We start from the raw sequence: 6,000 nt of genomic DNA on the forward strand, positions 1-6,000 counted from the left end.
GATCTGATTCATTCTTTTGACTTTACCTGAGGAGGAAGGGTGCCAAGGAGTATGACAGTCCCCATTAATGTTCAACCAGGCGTATTAACAAGTGTCAGTAAAATGGCTTCTGCTGTCTGACATGGTATTTTCTATGGGTTCTAGGAGTATCTTCATTAGATGGTTAGCTGTACCATCCGGGAGAGGGGGTGCTTCTACCTAATTAGTTAAGTGGTTTACAATAACCCATAAATATTTCAGTTGACCCACTTTGGACAACATCTCCCTGGATACTCAGAGTCTCAGATCATGAGGCCTCTCATACAGTTTTTCATCTTCTTGTCTGTCTTTTGGAAAGCCATACACACCCCACACACATGTTCAGCAATGGTATAGATGATACAATTATAACTTCTGTGTTTCAGCACACGTAGCCTTATAAGATGTGCACTGTTTGGAGTCCAATCTCTCGAGATTTTGTGACCTTTTTAATCAAGAGGATAGTGACTTATGGGGGGAGGGCATTGTGCTGTTGGTCTTGACTAACCTTGGAGGACAAGAGGCTGTCCTCTTTTGACCCTTCTATCCTCATTGGTATTGGCTTCTGGGATTTGGCTGTTAAGTCCCTGAAGGATGGCTTTCCTCGTCATGAAATTCTGCTTCTGTGTAACATCAAGGTAAGACTTAGGCAAAACAACCTAGACAGTTTTAAATGAATCTTGATTTTATTATGACTCCATTTCCCCAAGTAGTTAAATCCTGGCAAAGTTAGCAAAAACAGAAGTCATTATCCCCATCAAACATCCATGCTTGTTCTTGTAAACATTGCCATGAGTAGATAGATCAATGTAGCTGTAGATTTTAACAATAACCTTTAATCATCAAACATACATCATCTTAAGTCCCGACTGTAGCACGAATAATAAAAACCCAGAGACAGATATTGGGGTTCAGGTTGAAGATCAGAGAAGTAATGATGGGGAATGCCCTTCTGTGTATGTTCATCTTATTGGATGATAAATAAAGTACTGTTTGGCCAATGAGGCAGCAAGTTAGGCAGGACTAGGAGTCAAGGAGGATTCTGGGAAATGTAGTAAAGAAGTGGCGATCTAGGCAGGAAGTGACATAACAGGGAGACTCATATATAAGCAAGGGCAAGAAGGAAGTCGTTCCCTTTTCTCTTCCTCCTGGTCTCTGCTCTGGAGTCACCATGTGATCTGCTGGCAAGAGAGGGTGCCAGCGGAAGGCGTCCTCAATAAGATAAGTCTAATAGGGGCTGGAGAGATGTCTTAGAGGTTAAGAGCACCGACTGCTCTTCCAGAGGTCCTGAGTTCAATTCCCAGAAACCACATGGTGGCTCAAAGCCATCTGTTATGAGATCTGGTGCCCTCTTCTGGTGTGCAGATATACATGGAAGCAGAATGTTGTATTCATAATAAATAAATAAATAAATAAATAAATAAAATCTTTAAAAAAGATAAGTCTAATAAAATATATAGATTTATGATATTTAAGACTGAGCTAGCATATAAGAAATCCTAGTCATTGGCCAAGCAGCATTTGTACCTAATATAAGTTTCTGTGTGTTACTTGGGACCTTAATGTGGCATCGGGTGGAACTCAGGCAGCTGGCAGAAGGTGCCCACGTGGCAGCAGCACTCTGGCAGCTTTGGTGGAAAGACTTATTGTTACAAAGTAAAGCAGCCAAGTCACCAGAGAGTTCTCACCTCTACCAATGCTCAGATTAAAGGGGTGATCCACTGAACCTCAGATCGTATCTTCAGACTGCACTGCGTCTCACCAAATCTCAGACTGCTCTGAGTTCCTGTCTCCTCCCACCTTGTATTTCTCTCTCCATCCAGCTACTCCTGTCTCCACCTCCCTAGTGCTGGGATTAAAGGTATTTGCTCTGTTTCTCTTTTAGACTGGTTCACTTTCATGTAGCCCAGGGTGGCCTTGAACTCACAGATTCATCTGCCTTTGTCTCCTGAGTCCTGGGATTAAAGGTGTGTGCCACCACTGCCTGATCCTCTATGGCTGTGGCTAGCTTTACATTCTGATCTCCAGGCAAGCTTTATTAGGTCATAAACAATATAGCACCATACTGTCCTTCATTGGCCTTGTACAACTTGCTCAGACCTTCTGTGTCTTGGCTTTGACTTCATTTGTTATTTTTCATTCTTAGGACAAAGCTATTTTATCATACAAAATCCACCCTTATCTAAAGCACTCTCTGTTCTTGTTAACAAAAATAGAACCTCTTGTCTACAACCTTCTCAACAATTCTCTCTCATAACCTGTTATTTCATTTCCCTAAACAAGAAGTGAATCCAAATTATACGTGGCACAATTATTACCTGTACACACACTTTTAGGGTGCCAAGTTTTTTCCTATGTGAAAACTCTTTTCTGCATGGAATTTTTTTGTATTCAGGCACAACCTGAGAGTTATAAAAATTTCCAGTTTTGCTGGCGCCTTGAAGACACCATGAAATGTTCCTGTATCCCACATTTATAACATTTGTTTTCCTTTTCTCTCTGGAACTTTCTTCTGCATCAGTCCAACTGGGGGGTTGCAATCGTGTTTGTTTTTGCTTTGGTTTTTTGGTCAACATGACACAAGCTAGAGTTATCTGGGAACAGGAAATCTCATTTGAGAAAATGCTCCATCAGATTGGCCTGTCCTGAGAGGCAGTTTTTGGATTAATGAAAGAGGTGCCACCCCTGGGCAGGAAGTCTTGGTTGAATAAGAAAGCAGACTGAGAGCCATGAAAAAGCAAGCAAGAAATCAAGCCGCATTTTTCCATGGTCTCTGCTTTAGTTCCTTCCCTGACGTCCATCAGCAATGGACTGTGACCTACAAGTCAAATAAACACCATTTCCCCACACTGATTTCAGTCAGTGTTTTATCACAGCAACAGAGAAGCAAACTGAGAAGTCCTAGGCTGCATGACTTGGAACTCACCTTCCCGAGGTCTTTCAACTGCTTTGCTACTTGTCTTGTTTTATAATAGACAACATTATTTTTTATTTTTTATTTTATTTTATTTTATTTTGGTTTTTCGAGACAGGATTTCTCTGTGTAGCTTTGGAGCCTATCCTGGCATTCACTCTGGAGACCAGGCTGGCCTCGAACTCACAAAGATCCACCTGCCTCTGCCTCCCGAGTGCTGGGATTAAAGGTGTGCACCACCAACACCCAGCCCAATAGACAACATTATTTTGCCTTTGCTTCTGTCTTTCTTCATCCTGTCTTCCACATGCCTTTTGGGTTCCCCTCAATAACTCAAGTTTCTGACCTTCCATCCTCCAGTCTTCTGTAACTTTCCTGCTATGTCTAGCCAGATGTCAGTTACCAAATGTAATTTTAGCATCCCCTGTCCCAAAGGTCTTCTATGTCTAATCCCAAGCTCTCTCTCATCTGATCCTTCAGTCTTCCTGGGAACTCTTCATGACCATTTTCTTTCTGCTGTTGCATATTAAAGGCTTTTTTTTTCATATTCTAGGACCAGGACACTGATTTTCTAATCCCTCTTATAATCGTATGGCCTTAATGGACCTCATTGTTATTATTCCAGGTGGGTTGTTGGTTGGAGAATTTTTCATCTGCTGCAATTACATCTATGTGGGATGATATTTTATTTTTCCAGAGGCTCTTCTCATCTCTCTCTTTTCACTAGGGAAGAGAATACTCAATACTAACATCAGCTCAGGCCAGGTATAGACTAAAGGCCCAAAGAATTGGTTCAGTTGATTACTCAGCCCATATGATCTTCCATGACTCCTCAATTTCATTTTGTACATGACTATCTCCCCACTACTATTGCCCCAGAGGACTATTTGGGAGAATCTTATTTTTTTTTTTAAATGTATATGGGTTGTCGGACTGTGGTCATGCCTGCTTTTAATCTCAGCTCTCAGGAGTCTGAGGCAGGTAGATCTCTGTGAGTTTGAGGTCAGCCTGGTCTACAGAGCTAGTTCCAAGGACAGCCAGGGCTATCCAGAGAAACCCTGTCTTTAAAAAAATGCCCCCATAAGTAATACATAAACAAACAAACAAATAAAATGTATATGGGTGTTTTGCTTGCACAGATGTCTGCACACCATGAGGCAGGAAGAAGATGTCAGATCTCCTGACTGGGGTTACAGACAGTGTGAGCCCCTGTGTGGCTGCTGGGAATTGAACCTGGGTCCTCTGGAAGAGCAGGCAGTGCTTGTAACCATTTAGCCATCTCTTCAGCCCCAGGAATCTTATTCTTATTGGTCTCAGATCTTTATCCTTTCCCTTCTTTCTGGAGTTGTATTCCCAGAACCTCAACATCTACCCTAATGGGCTGTGGGGGATGTCGGGCAGACTCCTCGTCTCTCCCTATTCTGGTCCTGCATGGACTTATTCAACTTCCCTGCATCGGAGCGTTCCCATTCTCAGTGGCCGTTGACTGCCACTCTAGTCACATTCTTACCTCCCAAATCTCCAACCACCAAGGCAGTCCTTTGTAGTCCAAGCTTCCTGCCTTGGTTGGTACATTGAGCCACCTGGTTGCTGCAGTACTCTCTGTGGACTTATCTCCAAACTCCTGGTCTACTTTTGATTTTTAGGTTTCTGTTATTTCTGGAGCTAGAGAGTTTCTCTACACCCAGGACCATTGCAAAGAGGCAACAGGATGCACCTCCCAATATGGAAATCAGTCTGCAAGACCCTTGGCCATGGAGAGAGCCCTTACTTTGGGCACCAGGTTGTAATAAATGGATCTGGGGTCTCAAGAAGATGAGCACATAACCCAGAGTACTCTAGCAAGTCAAAGTTTTGCTTTAGGGGAACGGGGCATTGCTCTTGCCCAGTGGTGCAGAGATGCCAGTAAGCACACCACTGCAGGTCCTCTGGGTTTTCATTGCTGACAAAGAGGGGTCCTGTGCCTCTCTCAGTGGTCAGAGTGTGGCCTCAGTTTCTTTTGTGACTGACTCATACAGAACAGCACAGTTTCTAGGCAGAAATGAAACTTGAACATGTATTCTGATTTCAAGAAGTGCTGGTTTTTGGAGGAATGTGAATTTCTGCCAAGTAGCTTCTATGTAATTTTTTAAATGGAATTTTGTCTAATTTAACCTTAGGTAGAAAAGACAGTGAAGTGGTTTTTTTTTTTTCATTTCCCATAAGAAGTTTGAAGTCCTGGATCTGTGTTTGATCCTACAGCGTCACCAGACCTTCCTCCCATCAGAGTATCAACCAGGACTGACCCTGATTAGCTTCTAAGACCAGATTGTCGTGTTGAGTATTAACATAGCCTTAGACTCCCCTGTGCCTTGCTGACACAAGTCTCTTCTGAATTGCTTGATGTATCATTAACCCCTTATTTGCTTGTCCTGGGCATATACACAGTAAGTGCTCTGTCAGTAACTCAATGACAGCGGCTGGAATGGAACAGAGGCCAGCATCAAGTAGAACAATGCAGACATAAACATAAATTGAGAACTACAATTAACTCAACTTATTCTAGCACCTTAAATGAATTTTTCTTGAGCTGGGGAAATCCCTCAGTGGGCAGGAGTACTTGCTGTATGAGTAGCTGATTTCAAATCTCCAGAACTCACATAAGCTATGTGTAACCATCTACCTGGGACCCCAGGCTGTGGCAGGGCAGAGACAGGAGGCTCAAAGGCACTTTCTGGCCACCAGCTGAGTCACAGGTTCAACAAGATGTCTTATCTCAAGAGAACAAGCTGGAGAGGGCCAGTGAGATGACCAGATTTAGATTTGAGCTTGATGAACCAGACTCTGATTCCTAGAACCTACAAGGTGGAAGGGAACTGACTCTAGCAAGTTGCCTTCTGCCCTCCACATGTGCACCGTGGCATGTGCTCATACACACATCACATGCACATGAACACACTCACAGAAACAAATGTAGAAACACGAACTAAAATTAAAAGAGAATAAAGTGAGAGGCAGAGGTAGGAGTTTAGAGTTACTGAGTTTGAGGCTAACCTGATCTACATGGTGAGCTCCAGGATAGCTAGGAC

This window comes from Cricetulus griseus, chromosome 6 (assembly GCF_003668045.3).
Source record: "Cricetulus griseus strain 17A/GY chromosome 6, alternate assembly CriGri-PICRH-1.0, whole genome shotgun sequence".
Taxonomy (NCBI): domain Eukaryota; kingdom Metazoa; phylum Chordata; class Mammalia; order Rodentia; family Cricetidae; genus Cricetulus; species Cricetulus griseus.